This window comes from Mus caroli, unplaced genomic scaffold (genome assembly GCF_978045245.1).
Source record: "Mus caroli unplaced genomic scaffold, Mus_caroli_1 scaffold_1, whole genome shotgun sequence".
In the NCBI taxonomy this organism is placed as follows: Eukaryota; Metazoa; Chordata; class Mammalia; order Rodentia; family Muridae; genus Mus; species Mus caroli.
Genome location: NW_028227256.1, coordinates 155,048,114 through 155,067,862, shown reverse-complemented (window position 1 = coordinate 155,067,862; position 19,749 = coordinate 155,048,114). Strand labels below are relative to the sequence as shown.

General features: G+C 43.8%; 1 protein-coding gene across 2 annotated transcripts in view; it reads right to left on the bottom strand.

Moving 5' to 3' along the window:
• Sec16b (SEC16 homolog B, endoplasmic reticulum export factor) overlaps window positions 1-19,507 on the bottom strand; it is a 62,988-nt gene extending 43,481 nt beyond the window's left edge. Inside the window, exons 1-3 of one of the 2 annotated variants that reach the window (XM_085842430.1) lie at window positions 19,405-19,507; window positions 18,725-18,892; window positions 1,001-1,069 (exon numbers count right to left, since the gene is read on the bottom strand). The gene's annotated coding sequence lies outside the window, so the exon portion shown is untranslated. Of the gene's footprint in view, window positions 1-1,000; window positions 1,070-18,724; window positions 19,117-19,404 lie in introns of those variants that run through there. The other variant, XM_085842434.1, reaches the window with a different exon arrangement.
• Window positions 19,508-19,749: the final 242 nt, after the last annotated feature.

The following is a 19,749-nucleotide window of genomic DNA, read 5'->3' as shown; positions in this document are numbered from 1 at the left end:
CTAGGGAGAGGAAGCCCAGAATGGCCTGAGGCAGCCCGATATGTTGGGACACTGCAGACTTGTGGCTCTGCCAGTAGCTGGCTCTGTCACTCAGTGTTCTCTGAGCCTCTGTTTCTTTTTCTAACACCTAGCTGACGAGGCTCACTGAGAGGAGAGGAGGTGGTAGCATACATGAGCTGCAAGCAAGTGCATGCATGCTAAGAGCAAGCGCAGTCTTCACACACTGAGGCGGTGGGGAGGGGGGCGCAGGGCAGTTAATATCTAGATTGTCTGGTCTGGGTTTCCCTCACCCATGCTTTTCCCCCACTGGGTGTTTGTTGTGCAGTCAACTCTGCTTTCTAGCCGAGGGGAAGACTGGAGTCCCAATGTTGAACTGAAGGCACTAAAAAAGTTTTCTCTCTCGAGGAAGGGATTTCTCACATTTGAAAAATACATTTCTTCATGCTACTAAAGTAAACATAGGCTGCACTTTCTCCTTTGGGACGTACATTTTACATTTTAAATCCTCCTCTAGATGGGTTGTACTCTTTCAACAAATGAGTTTGTTTTGTCACACTACATATTAAACCCAGCACTCCAGCAAGCTGAGACAGAGCCTGCCCACCATGCTGTATCCTCAGCCCTGTTTTTTAGAAGGAAGTCTCACTAAGTTGCCCTGCCTGGCTTTGAACTCACTCTGTAAACAAGGTAAACCTTAAAGTTGCTATCCCCTAACTGCCCCCTCCTGAAGAGCTACAATTAGAGGCCTTCACCACCAGCCCCAAATCAACAAACTCTTATCTGAGTTCCTGTTATGTGCCAGCATTTGCCATATATAAATATGAAAAGATATTGTCCTCGCTTGCAAGCCCGTTAAAACAAATTAGCCTTTCATGTAGTTCCTGGTCCAGGGGAAAATGCCGTTATCAGTTCTTGTGGTCAGATAGCTAACGTATCTAAACCTGGAGAGTGTCTTTCCTAGCACCAAGCAAATCTCAGACTGTAGACAGCGGTTTCTTACCGTGCTAGGCCGTGAGGACTGGCTCACCAGTGGCTGTGCCGATGCTTTTGATCTCCCTGGGAAGAGGCCCTGGAGGAGGACACAGACATTGAAGGCAGGAATCAGAACACTGTTAATTATCAAACAGACTCTATGTCGAATTATGTTTTTATATATCAGAATTCCGGTCATAAAACTCTGACATAAATCTTGTTGCTTAAAGATGACAGCGTTAGACTCAGTATATCACAACAGCTATGCTCCTGGGGTGCTAATTGTAAAAAGAGACTTAGAGAGCATCTGAGTAACCCGGGGATCCATCCCATAATCAGCCACCAAACCCAGACACTATTGCATATGCCAGAAAGATTTTGCTGAAGGGACCCTGGTATAGTTGTCTCATATGAGGCTATCCCAGTGCCTGGCAAATACAGAAGTGGATGCTCACAGTCAGCTATAGGATGGAACACAGAGCCCCCAATGGAGAAGCTAGAGAAAGCACCCAAGGAGCTGAAGGGATCTGCAACCCTATAGGTGGAACAACAATATGAACTAACCAGTACCCCCAGAGCTCATGTCTCTAGCTGCATATGTAGCAGAAGATGGCCTAGTCGGCTATCACTGGGAAGAGAGGCCCCTTGGTATTGCAAACTTTATATGCCCCAGTACAGGGGAATGCTAGGGCCAAGAAGCAGGAGTGGGTGGGTAGGGGAGCAGAGTGGAGGGAGGGTATAGGGAACTTCTTTCGGGATAGCATTTGAAATGTATATAAAGAAAATATCTAATAATAAATAAATAAATAAATAAACAAACAAATAAATAGAAAAAATGATAACACCAAGAGCTACAGAATAATGATTTACCCAAGATTTTACAAAGCTACGTAGAAGGTCGTCGACAAAGTGTGTTAGTACACTAGCTATAGCTAGCTGCCTTACACAGGGCTTCCCAGAGCTGATTATGAAATAGTCAAGAGTTTTGTGAACTGCTCATTAATCCAGAGGTAATTTCAAAAGTCACTCTGCTCTGAAACTGGTGACTGCTACTCTAAAAGATTGGTTGGTTGGTTTTCAGTGAACAAGTTTACCAGCAGACCAAGTTCAAGCCCAGACTCTTAGCTCTTCATTCCCGTTCCTTTATTTTCAGAGCTGTTATCCCATGGCTACCCTTAGCTGCACATTTCTAGTTTAAACATCCAGTTCAGTTACTCCAAATGCTCCTTTTGTGGTATCCCAAAGCATCTCCAATTATCTCAAGAGTTATTATGAAACTCTTCAAACACTCACCCACCAAAATTAATTTTAATTAGCTTTAATTATTTTGTATAGACATACGGTGTACAACAGTTAAATGGGGCACAGAAGGAAATAGATTGTGGTGGGGAATCTCACCACTCCAAAGCATTTGGGATTCCTCAATCCCTGATTTCTCCAGCCTCAGATAGCTACAGTTACCAAGTCTTTCTACCTGGCAGCTAAATTCTTCCTGGTTTCCAGACAAAATTTATTCAGCTCGACAAGGCTTTAGGAGCTCAGTCTCTGCTAAGAGGTGATTTGAATTAGTCCTGACACCCTAGACTCCAGGTGCAATGCCCCTGTGTGAACCCACAGATTCCCTCATGCCCAAACCGCTACTTTCTTTACACTGTCCTTGCCCTGGTGTCCTGTCCTTGTACCTGATTCTTGTTCTGCTTCCCAATTATTCACCAAGAGAACCCTGGGGACCTTGCTAATCCGGGTGAACTTCACACAGTCCCTGGCCTTCTTTCCAAATGTCAGCTACCCTCTAGGGTCTTGGGTTCAAATAGAAGTAGCTAGACAGTATATAGGCTGACTGTGGTTTTCTCAAAATGTTTGCAAGTTGGAATCCTAAATCCTAATGTGATAGAGTCAGGAGGTGAGGCCTTTGGATGGCAATCAGTTATGTTGGTGGAGCCCTTGTAAATGGGGTTAATGCCCTTATGCAAAGGCCCAAGGGAACTTTCTCCCTCTCTGCTGTCATGGAAGGATAGATCAGAAAACGGTCTCTGAAAACCTAAAAGGAGGACCTTATCAGACAGCAATTTGTCTGCCAACAAATTGATCCTGGATTTCAGAGGCTCTAGAAATGTAAGAAATATATTTCTGTCACTGAAGTCACCAAGTCTGAGGAATCAGGTTGCAGCATCTTGAGCTAAGATGCTACCCTGGGGTGAGTGTGTCTGACAGAAAGATGGTGGCTGCGGACAGTGCTGCTGTCTCGGGTCATCTGATGAAGCTGGCAGAAATGAACACTGACTCGGCTCCAGGTCAGGCTTGCCACGAGTCCCCCAGTCCTGTGACCTCAGGACTAATTAGTGTTCCAGGGAACAGCCCAAAAGATGAGACTGTCCCCCAGTGCTGACCTTCTTCCATCACCAAAATTAAAAATTTAGAGAGCACACTGAGTTCTGTGTCAACACTTTAGCGGTAGTTACCTACTTTCAGGTAATAGAATTTTATATGATTTTATATTCCTCTTTTAGCTTCTTCATAGTATCTAACTTTTCTAAGATAGATAGATAGATAGATAGATAGATAGATAGATAGATAGATAGATAGTAGATAAATATTACTTAAAATAATAAACAACTAACATTGCTCTTAATTAATATATCCAAATGTGTTATCATAGTAGAAACTAATTGGAGACCCAATTACTAAGTAGGGCAATCATAGCCCCCCAAAGGTTCCAAGATTGATTAACTGTGATGTTTGCTATTGTGGGGATAATTTAAACCATTCATTTACAAAGCAAGTATTTGTGAAATACACCCTAACCCTATCACATGCATTTGAAGCACATAGGAAACCAACATACGATCCTTAAGTTAAAGAAGCTTTAAATTCAGTGAAATATCAGACATTGCATGCAGGGATTATTCATCACTGACTTTTCTAGAGAAAGGATGCACAGGGAGAGAACAGAGAGCATGGAGCAGAGGGAGGGAGTACATTACTCAAGGCTATTTGAGAGAAAGAGCAAGTAGGACTATATGCACATTATACAAGGAAGGACATTGTGCATAGAAGGCAAGTACTCATGTTTTATGGCAGAACCGACATGAATTGGTACTCTGTTAGCTAGAGAACACTGGGGAGGAATCAAGGACAACCTCCAGAGATGAGACCATGCTGCATTTCTTTTTAATATACAGTAATCTTGGGAGAGGAGTTGAATTTTTAGAAAGATGATGGAGTCAGTTTGAGACATGCTAAGTGTGAGGGTCCTGGGGGACACAGATAGCTACAGTCAACAAGGCATTGGCTGTGATGGTCTGGAGACCAAGAAAGAGGCCTGAGAAGAGCAATGGACAGCATGATAATAAACCGATAATAAGAAACAAGTCTGAGGGACACCAACATGTAGGACCGTGACACAGAAAAGGAGCCTGTGCAAGTGGCACAAGTGATAGACAGATACCCTGAGAACTGGGAGGAAGCGGTACTCTGTAAACCAGAGGAGGTGACAGCTGCAAAAACAGGCACAGCCAACAATTACAAACTTTAGGGCATGGTGAGAAAGGCAACAAGTGAAAGATATTTTCTGGGTTACTGGATTGGACTATTAGATCTGAGGGTCTTAGCATGAACCATTTCAGTGGAGCTATGTTCAAGGCAGACTTAGAAACGTGGAGGGACCCATGGCTCTAGCTGCATATGTAACAGAGGATTGTCTTATCTAGCATCAATGGGAGGGGAGGCCCTTGGTCCTGTGAAGGCTCAATGCCTCAGTGTAGGGAAATGCTAGGGCAGTGAGTTGGGAGTGGGGGAGTGGGTGGGGGAGCACCCTCACAGAAGCATCGGGAGAGTGATAGGATAGGGGGTTTGTGGAGGGGAAAACCAGGAAAGGGGATAACATTTGAAATGTAAATAAATAAAATATCCAATTAAAAAAGAAAGAAAGAAATGGTGCAATGACAAAAGAGACAACAAGCAAGCAGTTCTTTCTCTGGGGCTAAATGGGTGGAACAGGGCTGGTGTAAGGCTGGCATTCAGGTTTAAAGAATCAATTTAGAGTGAACAAGGCGACATATATGAATGTGCTGGGTCAAGTGGAGGAACCTAGACACTGAAGAGAAGCTGAAGGGAGGAATCTCAGACCAGCCATGTGGAACCCAGGATAGGGGAGCCCACATCTAAACCTCACTAAGGGAAGAAACACATTCCTCTGAGAGAGGAATAAAGAAGGCAACGACCACACGTGAGTTTATACACATGGGGCCCAAGAAAGAAAACTTCCCGAAGCCGACTGACTAGTCCTACTAACTGCCTCTCGAATAAGCATCTGGGAAGGGACTTGAGAGACACCAGAAAGTTTAAAATGGCCAGGGTGGAAAACATAAGGGGGGGGGGGCTACAACTAGGAACACATCTTCAAATAGAAAGCGGACTGTAAATACCCCAATATTAGACGGAGGCTCTAGCTTTAGCCTCCATAAGGGCATGGGCTCTCTGTGCTTGTTCCATACCCTGTACCTGGCATGTAGTACCAGCTCAGTTACGTTTTCTTTATAAACATCTCAAATGTAGAGCAGTGATAGCTTCACCATGATTCCGTCCAACCGTTTGCATAACAAATATTGGATTACATTTTTAGACAGAAATTCGAAGAAAACAGTAAAAGAATGTTGAGGCTGTGACTGATGGGATTTGGCCAAAGAGTGAGTAGATGGTGTCTCATAGGCACAAAGGAGCAAAGATGGGCCCACATTATGTATAAGTCTTGTTAAATAGCATTTGAAATGTAAATAAAGAAAATATCTAGTAAAAAAAAATTGTTTAAAAAAAAAAAGTCTTGTTAAACCAGGGTCACTAGCTATAACTGAAAGGCACATTCCAAAACAAGAGTGAAAGAAAACCATTAAATTTCAATAATTTTTAAAACTCAGTCCAGGTGGGGGAGACTGGATAGTTTCCTTACGTGTTTTTATTTTTTTTTTTTCAGCAGTGTCTTGGGTACTGTGTCTCTTTCTAGTGACGCTAAGAATTAATCAAAGAATGCAGGGCCCCTAAAGCCAATCTTACAGGTCAGTTATCTTTATAGCCTTAACCACTTATTGATCAACAAAGTCCTCAGCCTTCCTTTGGATGAAGCTGGGTAACAGGAAAGACACACAAGTATGCTCTGGCCAAGACTTCCAATTATAGAGATGTGGGGTGCCAGAAAAAAAAAGGGGTGCCTGTGCCAAAGTCAATTAACCTGGCACAGATACTCTAAGTCGCCAGTACTGGCCCTGGGACTTCCTGAAGGCTTAGAAACAGAAGTTGGCACAATCTATAGGCCACTAGACCATAGTGCCCTATAGATAATCTTGACGATGGATTCCTTTTGTTGCCATTTGTCTGGCCTCCCACAGACCTGTTCTTCCTGCATCCTGCACTGCAACCAATAACTAAAGAGACACCCCATCATTCAAGAAGGACTCCAAGCTTCCTTGGCAGCCCTGGGCTGGCAGAGAGGTCCTACTTCTCAGCCACTCAGCCTCCCATTTAACTGGTACTCTCAGAGTCAGGATGAGTGCACCCATAGAGGGTTATGTCTGTGACTTTAGGCCCCATGTCAAGGGCCAAGGGGCAAAGAAGACTCACACAGCAGCTAAGGGAAATAGAAGTCTTTAGCGTTCTCAGGGTATTCTCTCTGCTGCAGATCAATGGCTGTCAATGCCTGAGAAGAGAAGCACACCTCAGTCCTGGAATAACTGTCTGAACATGAGACCCTGTTCTACCATCTGTTGACTATATAAACCTGTTAGTAATATCTATATCATAACATTTCTTCATCTGCAGAGATGATTCACAGAACCCTACCTTACAGAATTATGATGAAGATAAAAAAAATCATATCTAAAACTTACAAATAATTTAAATATAGCAAATGCTCCATAGGTGTTAATAATTGCTACTTCTCTAGATGTACTGGAAAATGCAACCACAAAGTATTCTACACACATCACCAGGAAGAGACTTGAATATTTATTGCTGCTGTGAAATCAACAAATCCTTCTTGACACTCAATGCAGTGCCTGCATTGATCCAGGACTTAGAGGAAATAAAGAAACAGTATCACTTGACTACACAGGGAAAAAAAAACCAATGGATTAAGGTGAGAATATCAGCAGTCACAACTTTAAGAGGTGTGGTCCAGTGCTTCCCGCACAGGAGGCTGGTGGCTCCAGGAACAGGGCAGGATGCCACAGGATGATCATGAGGCATGATTTTTCTTTTATAAGCTATTTTCAATAGAATTTTAATTTAACATCAGCGCAAACATTCTGAAGGGAAGTTCAAATTTGCAGTCTTTTTTTTTTTTTTTTTTTGAAGACAAGCATGAGATGTCAAAAAAATTTTCCACATTGGCTATGAGACAGATAAACAGATACATATTCTGCACCCCCACACTGAGTCATTCCTCGCCACGCAGTGGGGAAGTCTGAGAGACATATTCTGAACAAGAGCAGACATTCAAGCACTCAGAGCCAATGAGCTGGAAAGAGCCTCTGGAAGGATTCCAGGCCTGCAGGTGAAGCCATGGCCATGCCAAGGAAGCTCAAGCCAAGGCCCCTGCTGATATACAGTTCTTTCATTTACAGACCTAAAGCTTTCTGAGCTCTCTACTGCTGGATAAAATTCTGTATCCCAGCCACTGCACTGCACCAACTCACTAACCATGTTTGGAGAGTCTGAAAGTTTTGGTTTTCCTGGAACACGTGGTATTTCTTCACTGAGGAAAGGAGGTCCTCGGGGACCTCATAGTAGTATACACCAATATTCTAAAGCTCAGATACCCTTCCTAAGGGATCACACACACACACACACACGCACGCTCGCGTCTCAGAATCCCATCTCAGTCATTTTAAGACAGGGGATACCTACCATGCAGCTCAGCAGCCTTTCCTTCTCCAAATCACACAGCCCCAACCTCATTCATCAAATTTCCCATCTTTAAATCTTTGTGGAGAGTATCAAAGTTCCAAAGAAAACTGGAAATTGATGGGACTGGAGCAGGACCTCAAGCCACTTGAAGAGGACTAGAACTTAGTTGCTAGCACCCACGTTGAGCGCTCACATTCATCTCCAACTCCAGGACATCCAGCATACTCTTCTGGTCTCCATGGGCCCCTGTACACAAGGGTAGGTGCAAGCACACACACACATACACTCACTCACACAAACACTCACACACACACATGCTTGTATGCACATAAATTAAAATAAATCTTTCAAAAAATGGAATTGAAACTAAGCTTTAATTTTTTTCCCTCAGTTATTTCTCAGCCATGCACATTTGAGAGGGGAAAAAAATCACTCAGTTGTTATAATGTTCCAGATCCTTCATCTTGAATATGAAATCCTTAAAGGGCTGTTATGTGACTGAAATGAAATACCACATGGATAAGTACCTGTTAAGTATGAAGGTGAGTTTGGAATAAATGTTTGCCTTTCATCCAGGTTATTTTATATTCTATAAAGGTGTGACAAGCTAAGCCACGTACACACAGGTGATACTTGGCCGGCATCACAGTGGAGAGGGCTTTGAACTTGAAATTAGATTTGCATTCCAGCACTTCTGGGGCTTAGCTGTGAGGCAAGTAACTTAACATCCCAGGCAAAGGAGCCTTGTTAAAGGATACTGTATCTTGTTCCAGATACCCTTGTAAGACCATGGTAGGATAAGTGAGAAAAGGCACTGTTTGGGGTTTAATTTTAATAAACAAATATAAGGCCTAACAGGTGTGGTCTAGCTGTTGGCTACAGGCCACATGAGTCTGAGAGCAGTGATTAACATAGTCCAAGACATTTGTAGATCCCCGGTGTGTAGCAGCTGTTAAAAAGTTAAACTCCCCTTGCTAGAAGCACTTAGGAAAGTAACTGTAGTAAGTGTTCAGCAAAGGTTGTTACTAAAAGAGTACAGCTGCCAACAATTGGGAGATGAGACCTCATGACATTAAAAAGCTTCTTCTGCACAGAGCCAGTGAGACATGGCCAAGTGGGCCAGGGTACAAACCATAAAGCATAAAGAGCTGAGTTCAGTCCCCAGACCCACAGGGCAGAAGTAAGAAACTGACTCCCACAAGTTGTCCTCTGACCAATCACTGTGGTACATACACACACACAAACACATACACACACACATACATACACTAAAGTGATTTTTAAATTTTTAAAACTTTTATACAGCAAAAGAAGCTATGAAATAAAGAGGCACCCTCACAAAAAGGAATGAAGTCCTTGCCTGCTGTACATCCAACAGAGAACTGATATATAGAATAAGAACTCTTTAAAAAAAAAAGTAAACAAACAAAAACAATAATTGAAGAATGTACCATAGTCTTAAACAGATCTTTTTAAAAAGAAATACAAATGGCTAACAAGACTTTAAAAGATGTTCAACATCATTAGCAACAGTTGGGGGAGGGGAGACAAATTGAAAGATCCATGAAATTCCATCTTACCCCAATGACAATGACTGTCATCATGAAATCAAAGGACAGCAAGTGCTGGAAAGAATGGAGAAACAGGAAACCTGACTCACGGTTAGCGGGAGTGTGAACAAGCACAGCTACTATGCAAGTCCGTTTGGAGGGTCCTCAAAAAGCTAGAAACAGAACTCCCTGAGCCACCACACTTCTCATAGACATCTTCTCAAAGGACTGCATAGCCTACTCCAGAGACACTCAGTCAAATACAGTCGTTTTTTCACAACAGTCAGGAAAGAAAAGCAGCCTAGATATCTGTCAATAGATGAACAGAGAATGAAAAGATGACACATTTACACAGAGGAATTTTCATAGCTGTAAATAAAAATGAAATTGCAAGTTAATGGTTGGTGCTGGAGGGAGGTGACCCAGGACCCAGGAAAACAAACTTTACATGTTCTCTCTTGTATGTGGATCCTAACCTTAGGATCTGTGTGTTTTCCTTGTAGAGGCCAGGAAACTGGAAAAGGGCCATTGGGTCAAGGGATAGCAGAAAATAGGTAATATGAAAACAAAGAGGGAGGCTAATGGGAGGAGTTGCTGAAATAGAAATGGAGAAGGAAGAATAAAGGGAAGAAGAGGGGCTAACCAAACTGAAGAGTGTATTAAAAAGCCCTTTGGAGATCTACTACCTGTAGACCACTTTTAATATATAGTGTTAAAAGATAGTCAGAAAGAAGCCTGCGAGCTGGATACTGCTCCTAATAGCTATAGTTATTTAACCAAACCCAACGGCAGGTGTTACCTCCTTCTGAACAAAACAATACAAGTGCTTGCCATTCCTTTCAGTTGCCCCCCCAGAACTAATTGAAAAGATCCTACCACTGAAGACATCGAATGTCTTGGTCCACAGGTGTAAAGATTTGAGCTGGAACTGGGCTGAAAGCTTCCTCCATGCTGGCTAGTCTTCACAGTTTAGGGAGTTACTGTGCAAGCTTCAAGAGGTGGGGCAAGAAAAGAAAACTGTGGTCTTACCCAGATGAGAACTATCATACCAAGCCAGGCAAGATGTGTCTACTGGCACAATGGTGGTGTAACTGTTATGGGGATAACCATTAGTTAACTTAGTTGGGGCCATTCTGAAGGAGAAATGAATGCCTAGTACTGTAAACTTAATTTAAAAATCCATGGCTGAAGAGGTCTTGGATATGGGGAAAGGGGAACTTGCCACTATTGTTCAGCTCAATTGACATGGTGCCCAACTGCCTTCTCAATATTTATGTCTATCTCCCAGACAAGTGCTATTTTCAGCCTTAATCAGAGAAGTTTCTCTTCGCCAGGAATGGTGGTGAATACAGAAACTCAAGGCTGCTCAAGGTGCAGAGAACACAGGGTGACTGAGTGTTCAGCCTTAAAAAAGACATTTACACCACACAATCTAAGGCTCAGAGAGCAAGGAACAAGAGAGCATGGGCAAAATAAACGAGCCAAAAGATTAGGGGAAAGGGCAGAGAAATGTCTTCTTCTGGGCACATCACCTCCCAGCATCTAAAGCTGCCCGCAATCAGCCTGCTTACGGCTCAACCTGTCAGTAGTCAGCCGTGGATCAGGGAGGGGCCCTCAAGGCTCTATGCCTCCTGATTGATTCTGAAGCAGGGCAGTCAGTGGTGTATCTAATGGTGACAGTCCCATCAGGTTCCAATGAGGAATTCTAAACATGTTGTCACCCAGGCAGCCCTGGTTTAACTCAGCAGGGAACAAAACAAAAAGACATGAACATGGAAAAGAAACTTATATAGGGAAGAGGATCATAAGAGATAGGAGATGAGAGGGGAGAGTGTCAGTAATTAGAAGGGTGTGTGTGTGTGTATACATATAGCTGAAACTGTTAAAGAGCCAATCCAATAAAAGATTTTTTTTAATTAGTTCATCATTTTGCACCAATGGGATGACTTACAAGCTGGCAGCATGACACTCAAATCTCAATTTTTTTTTTTTAAAAAAAAGTGCAGTTTTAAAGTTCAGGTCTTACTCAGTGACATTGTAGGATAAATCCAAAATGATCTTCATGATTTTCCTGAACACAAAATTCTCACTATTGTTTTCTTCACCCCTCCCCACCCCTCCCAAAATGCAAGACTTGCTTTCTCAACTGTTTAGAGCATGTCGTTTTCTTAGCTTTTTTTTTTTTTTTTTTTTTGGTTTTTCGAGACAGGGTTTCTCTGTGTAGCCCTGGCTGTCCTGGAACTCACTTTGTAGACCAGGCTGGCCTCGAACTCAGAAATCCGCCTGCCTTAGGATACCCAAGATATAAGATACAATTTGCTAAACGAATGAAACTCAAGACGAATGAAGACCAAAGTGTGGACACTGTGCCCCTTCTCAGAATTGGGAACAAAACACCCATGGAAGGAGTTACAGAGACAAAGTTTGGAGCTGTGATGAAAGGATGGACCATCTAGAGACTGCCGTATCCAGGGATCCATCCCATAATCAGCTTCTAAACGCTGACACCATTGCATACACTAGCAAGATTTTGCTGAAAGGACCCAAATATAGCTGTCTCTTGTGAGACGATGCCGGGGCCTAGCAAACACAGGAGTGGATGTTCACAGTCAGCTATTGGATGTATCACAGGGCTCCCAATGGAGAAGCTAGAGAAAGTACCCAAGGAGCTAAAGGGATCTGCAACCCTATTGTTGGAACAACATGATGTACTAACCAGAACCCCGGAGCTCTTGTCTCTAGCTGCATATGTATCGAAAGATGGCCTAGTCGGCCATCAATGGAAAGAGAGGCCCATTGGACTTGCAAACTTTATATGCCCCAATATAGGGGAATGCCAGGGCCAAAAGAAGGGGAATGGGTGGGTAGGGAAGTGGGGGGCGCTATGGGGGACTTTTGGGATAGCATTGGAAATGTAATTGAGGAAAATATGTAATAAAAATATTAAAAATCAAAAAAAAAAAAAAAAAGAAATCCGCCTGCCTCTGCCTCCCGAGTGCTGGGATTAAAGGCGTGCGCCACCACGCCCGGCATTTTTTTAGCTTTTATCTTTCATTCATAATGAACTTTTCACGTAGTTTTACTTTATTATTGATAATCTAGCCCATCGTTACTATTTCCAATAGTCATTCTGCCCTTTCTCTTATCATAATAACCCACGGCTACCTTATCTTGTCTTCCCGAGAAGTACCTGTCCTTGACTTGTTATTGCGTTATCTGGTGGAATCCGTGGGACTGTTCATTTGAGAAACAATAGGGAAGGCCAGAAAGGATCAGAGATTTTGCCAAGCTCATTCGGTACATCTGCATTAGTCACCAAATGAAGAACTTCACAGGAAATCAATCAGAGGATTTCTAGCCCAATGTTTTCGTCCAAAAAAAGAAAAAGAAAAAAAAGCACAGTACTTAGCAATAGGCATAGAATAGATTCAACACAAAAATGCAATTATGTAAAAACTCATTTCATGTGAATACAATGATTACAACCTTCAAAGTCATCCAGCCTGTATAAATAGGCTCATTCAGCCTAATGATAGATTGGTAGGTAAGTAGACAGCTATTCAACGATAAAAATAAGAACTCAAAGATTCATTTCTGGTTTTTTTTTCTCCTCATCCAATTTGTCAGCCAACAAAGTCCCATTCCACTTTCTGGTGTCCTGCCCCTCTGCCCACTGTTCATGGACAGAAATAGGCGGTGAATGCATACACGTGTTTTAGTGGCACTTACGCCCCTTGTTCTCTCAGTCTGGAATTAGTGCCTGCACATAGAGCTGCTCTCCGGGAGGGCTGCTCCGGTACTGAATTTAGCACATTAGGGCAATTTCTGTAGGAACCACTTATGATGGCAGAAACCAAGGGTCAAACTTCAGTTCTAGAGGACACTGAAGGGCATGTCAGGATGATGGAGAGGGTTCTTTTCTGAGCACGAATGTCTGCAGCCATCACAACACAGTTGCCAAAGTTTGCTGTTTTCTGGGGGCAGCTGCAGACTCTCTGTGTGCTGAGCAAACACTGCCCTTCCTGACATTCCTCCTGTGCTGGAGTTTCTCTACAAGATTGCTACCACTGTTTTCTTTAACACTAAGGATACGCTTTGTATTCCTCATGGCATTAATGACATCATGTCCTCGTGCTGATCCAGGTGTCATTCATCAAATACATGATGTCATTAACTGACTCCAACTGGGGTCTAACTCATCTATAGAGAATGAGAAAAAGCAGTTCTTTCATTCAACAAGTAATTATTGTGTCACACAAATATAAATTCATTTGTTAATTGAAATAAGATTATTTTCCTCCTAGAGAAGCTAATTCTCCATAGCTCCTCTAGTGAAGAAGGCAAATCCCAAAACTACATAGAAAGAATGCACAGTTCCTGTCCTTACCTAATAACTAGGGAGTAAGTGCCTCTTACATGCCAAGTTAAGCCACATAAAGAGAGCAAGGTGAACTTACTCCTTGTACTCTTGGAGTTTACTGGTGTCTTAGGTTCTCTATTGCTCTGATGAAACGCCATGACCAAAAGCAGTTTGGGGAAGGAAGGGTTTATTTGGCTTACACTTCTACATCATAGTCCATCATTAAAGGAAGTCAGGACAGGAACTCAGATAGGACAGGAACTGGAGACAGGAGCTGATGCAGAGGTCATGAGGTGAGGAGTGCTTCTTACTGGCTTGCTCCTCATGGCTTTGCTCGGTGTTTCTTATAGAATCCAGGACCACCAGCCCAGGGACTGCACCACCCACAATGAGCTGGTCCCTCCCTCATCAATCACTAATTAAGAAAATGCCTTACAGCTGGATCTAACGAAGGCGTTTTCTCAACTGAGACTCTCTCCTCTCTCATGACTGTAGTTTGTGTCAAGTTGACATTAAACTTAGCCAAGACAACTATCTAATGGGGATACAGACAAATTAGTTACAATGGCGTGTATAGGGAATGAGAGTATGAAGGTAGTGAAATCCATTATGAAGGAGCCACACCCAGTCAAAGAAAGCTTCTCAAAAGAAAAGCAGCTGCAACTGAGACCTGCAAACTAAGAGTGCACGATCCTGGAAGTAGGTGAAAGAGACAAGTGTGCTCCGGCGAGAACGGTGAACACTGGAAAAAGATTCTTAGGCAAAGGAAAGCCTAGGGCACAGCAGCCACAGTCAGTGGCATGGGTCATAGACTTGATGATTTGAGAGCCTAGGACATAAAAAGCAGCACTGACAGTTAAAGCCACCCAGCCCATCCTAGCTGCCTCACTCAGCCACAGAGAGAGGCATGTAGCCCCACCTCTCCCAAGACCTGGGTATGGGTTTTTTGTTTGTTTTTGTTTTATTTTAGGGAGGGTTGGGTTTGCTGGGATGTTTTTGGTTTTGTTGTTGTTGTTGTTGTTGTTGTTTGGGTGTGTTTGTTTGTTTGTTTTGGGGGCCAAATATCTCTGTGTAGCCCTGGCTGTCCGGGAACTCACTCTGTAGACCAGGCTGGCCTCCACCTGCCTTTGCCTGCTGAGCGCTGGGATTAAAAGCATGTGCTGTCAACTCACAGCTAAGACCTAGGGTTCTTTACTTAAAAAAACATATCTGCTATTTCTGCCTGCCCAACATCCTGTCATTTCTGACAATAATTCATCAGTTTTCCTTTTAAAAATCTTCCCTGTCTATTCTTAACTTATATACCACATATGAGACATAGCCCATCTTTTTATCTAAGAGTGGGCACAAATATTCAGACATAAATATGAGAATTTTATGTCTCCCTAACCACAGAGACTAATTCAGCATCCAGCACATGTCCAGGGACATCTCACTCTGAACTGGAGCTTGGGGGTGGTGATGTCTCCAACCTACAGAAGTTTTCCTGAAACCACGGAAGAAGAAGAAAAATACCCCTGCCACTGGGTTAGCTGAGATAGCACAAAGCCAATATGGGTGGAACTGGTAGCCATCTCCTCCCCCATCCATTCGCTCAATAATAGTCAATTAAGTAACTGCTATGTGCCTTATGCTGTTATAAGCATCAGGATTACAAAATAAAACATAATTCTGTCTCATACCTTCCTAACATCAGGTGGTAAATTGTGGGCTACTAAGGGGGGAAGGGAAAGAGTGGGAGGGGGAGAATGCCCGCGTCCAGCCAGAGTTCCTCCTGTGCTCTGGGCAGGCAGACGTGGGAGGGCTGCCAGATGCTTTCCACTTGGCCCCGGGTGGGCATCTAAGCCACTGGACCCCACTCGACGGGGGGTGAATAAGAGACTGCCCCCAATATCAGGGGCCCTGGGGCGACACCCTCAACCCCAGGAATACGGGAGAAAGAGCAGAGGGAAAGAGGTTCCCACACAGGCGAGAGTCTTTAGTCCAGTCCACGGCTGGAGCACAGGAAGGCCTTCTGACAGGAGATTAGGAATGGCTCATTAAAAGAAAGCCTATCCCATCATCCAAGCACAGCAGGCCTTGATGAACAGAGACAATCTATGGTTTTAGAGCTTTATTGTAGAAAAGCAGGGGGAAAGAGAAAAGGTAAAAGAGAGAGAGAGAGAAGAGGCCAAGAGGAGGGAAGGGGAAAAGAAGAGAGAGAAGAAAGGCTAAAGTAAGAGAGAGAGTAAGAGGGAGAGAGGGGGGAGAGAGAGGAAGAGAGAGGAAGAGAGAACGAGGAGAGTATGAGGAGAGAGAGAGCAAGAGGGAGAGTGTAAGAGAGTGAGGAGGGGCCAAGCAGCCCCTCTTAAGGTAGGACGTTATCTTGGTGTTGCTAGGTAACTGGGAGAAGTCTAGCCTGAAGGTCAGAAGCTTGGGACATTGTCTCCATGACTACTAGCCACACACTTCTCCTGTGGGGGCTGTGGGGGGCGGTAACTTCAACAGGAGCCTTGAGTCCAGGAAACATGAGGGAACGCCTACCATCCCATGTAGGTGAATTATCACCACCAGGTCCCGGGGTTCCACACCTCAGTTCAACTGGAGACCAGTCTGTCTGTGAATAGCCCATTGCCCCACAGTAAATAGTGGAGAGAATGGTTCCATAATGCTATACCACAGGCAAGGCGAAGCTTCAGAGACAGTCAGTAATGATCTCCTTAATTCGGTACAGGCTTCAGGCCAAACCAAGGGACTGGTGGAAAAAAAGACTGATCTAGGCGTGGGTGTCAGATTCAAAATATAGCAAGGAAGCAGAACAAGCGGGTTAATTGGACTTACACAGTCCTGGATTGGTGACCTCGGATGCTGATGTCCCTGATCAAGAATTTTACTGGGAGAAGCATGTTGGGCCACGGTGAGTTTAGTTGCCTTTGGGAACGCTTGCTAGAGGGGTCCAAAGTGGCAACAGTGAGTCAGGAGGAACTCCCAAGAGAAGTCTAAGGAGACATGGGTTTGTGGCAGATGATATTCATCTGTTTATGCTTGTGTTTTTGTCCTGAAGATTTTGTGTGCTTTAATTTAGGCAGTATCAACACCCACGTCATAATTAAAATCACAGCTTTAAATGAGACCATCAAAGGTGAACACAGGCTTCAAAATAACCGTTTAGGTGAGAAAAGAAGGCAGAAAGGTCCGTGTACATGGAGAACACAGGGTCGGAACTGCATGGAGGGAGATGACAGCAGGAAGGCCAGTGAGTGCGTCTGACGCCAGAGTAACCTGGGCGACCTGGGCCACAAGAGATCCAGTACCAAACAGAACGGGACAGGGGAAAGGAGAGAAAATAGTGTAGGAGATCACATCCTATACAAATTTGAAACTGTGTTAATTCAGTTTCATGGGGTTGATGGAAAGATCAGAATGGAGAGAAGAGAGCAGATGTGGTGAAGGAGTTGTGCGTTTTCATTGGCTGGCTTGATGATTAGTAGGATACTGTAAAATGGAACACACAAGAGTTTTTTAACTCAAAATGGGAAACCAATGAAAGAAGAGGCTGAAGGAGCAGGTAAATAAAGGACTGGGAGATGGAGGTGGTAGTCTCTGGGGAGGGGACTTGTCCAGGTCAAAAGGACACTTTAGCTTGGTATAGTATCAAATGCCTATAGTCCCAGCACTTGAGAGTCTAAAGTAGGAGGATAAGGAGTTCAAGTCCAGCCTAGACTGTATAGTAAGCTGAAGGCAGGCCTGGGCTACATAAGACCTGTCTCAAGCAATAACAAACAACCATAACCATGAAGAACCCCAATAAATGCAAAAGTACAGAGAGCAAGCGATGCATTCAGACCTATGTAGATAGTTTAGTGAGCTAGGCTAGGCAAGGCTGATGGGGGAATATGTGTGTAGTAATTATGTTAAAGAAATCTATCATCTCTATTAAAGCATCTTATGAGTTTCCCCCAGTTTCCAGGGTAATCAGTTGATCTATGGTAGTGAGTTTCTGGAAGCCAGGAAACTCCACACAGTCACTAACGGCAAGTATTCAGTATTTTAGTTGAAACCACTGCCTGTTTTATATGTTTGTTTGTTTGTTTGTTTGTTTGTTTGTTTTTAATCATTCAAATTTCTTTCAGGTCATCTTAAGAACTTTCATTTTGTCCCTCTGTTCCTCAAAAGTCACCAGTAGTAAAGGCTCCTGACCCAAGCACCAGCCACGCGAAAACCGATACCCAGACATCTAAGATGAGGTGGCATCGAATCACTACTCATAAGGCCTTTTTCTTGAAAGCAAGGCTTGTTCCTAAAGTATCTATACTGTGAGTGGGTCCTCTCTAGGAGGATCTTCCCAGGCTCTTCCAGAAGAATATCACAATGTGAAGAGTCCTAATTGGTGATGGGTGAGATACACTCCTAAGGAAAATATCCATCCTTTTACATGTGGATAAAATCCAGAGCTGTGTGAGAAACTGTTCAGCAAGCAGGAAACTCACACCAGGTGGGAGCTCATCCATCCCCATGCAGTCACTACACAGCCCACGAGCTGCAGCCCAGAGTGGCACATGGCTCATCGGGATCTGGGCCAAGACCCAGCTCTCTCCTCTCCCAACCCAGCGGTCACTCCTCCCCTTGTAACATCTGTTTTTCCTACTGAGCTGCAAATTCCACAGGGGCCATCACTTCTTCCACTTTGTTTGCCTAGGTTCTCCCAGCAGAGAGGTGGGAGTTAAAAATATCTGTTGGCCAAAACATTAACTGCACTCCAGGTAGACAACAGGTAGTCCCTTTTGAGGTTTCCTGCAAAGCTGGTGAGCAGAAAAAAAAAAGAGTCTCCAAAGAAAGAAAGAAAGAAAGAAAGAAAGAAAGAAAGAAAGAAAGAAAGAAAGAAAGGAAGGAAGGAAGGAAGGAAGGAAGGAAGGAAGGAAGGAAGGAAGGAAGGAAGGAAGGAAGGAAGGAAACCACCAACCTGTAAACACATGGTTTATGAACTCGGCAAATACCAGGAACTCTGGACCCGACTTCAGGATATAAACCTTGGGAACAGAAGCCACGCAGCCACCGCTTGCTCACCGCTCTGTGCCAAGTCCTCATGTGTCACAGTTGGCAGGCACCAGGCCCCTTGTCATCTGTATAGCTTGAGAACAGAAGTTTCCACGTTGTCTCTAAGTCAGCTTTAACCAGCTTGAATCCTCCTTAAAATATTTAACGGGCTCTATCCTCTCCCCAAACACTGTAATTGCCAAGTCTCCTTTCATCTAACCATAATCAAACTTGCCTAAATTCCTGTGAAAGTTGAAATTACATGCACATTAGCCGTGCATTCCAGCCAACAAGGCAAGGCCCCTGCCAAGGTATGCAGTCCCTGTACAGAGTGAGGGTCTAAACCAGCCTCAGCCACCATTGAACTCGATGGTTGTTGTTGTTGATTTTTTTTGTTGTTGTTTTTTTCCAAACAGGATCCTGTCAAGTTCTTCATTCTGATGAAACCATGTGCTGGCCTGAATGCCTGTCTTCTCTGGTTCAAACTACATGCTTTTCAAATGAATCTGTTAGAGGGGTCTCCAGTGAAAATTACATTCCCTCTTAGTTTTCTTCTGCTTGGGTTTGGTTTGGGTGAAGTTGTTAGTGGTGAAAATAAGTACTTACATCTTTGCTCCTAAATGAGGAGCTGCTGCAGCTGCTCCTGCGACATCCCATCCTGACAGCCTGCTGTTACTCACAGCTGGCAGACACTGCAAACTGCCCTGCCACGTCAGCCACACAGAACCTTTCCGCTTCAGCAACAGTTTCCCCACGGAATAATTTAGTAGTAGCTCCTGAGGCTGGAAACATGATCTGATCACCATTTTGAGACAGTCCCACTAAAAGGGGCACTACTTCAAAGTATAGAGGGTAACCACACAGACCTCCGAGTGCCTGATCAAAAGTCCTGAAGACACCAACCATCACACTGGCTTTCTTAGCAGTCATGACAGCAACTTAATAAGTGCC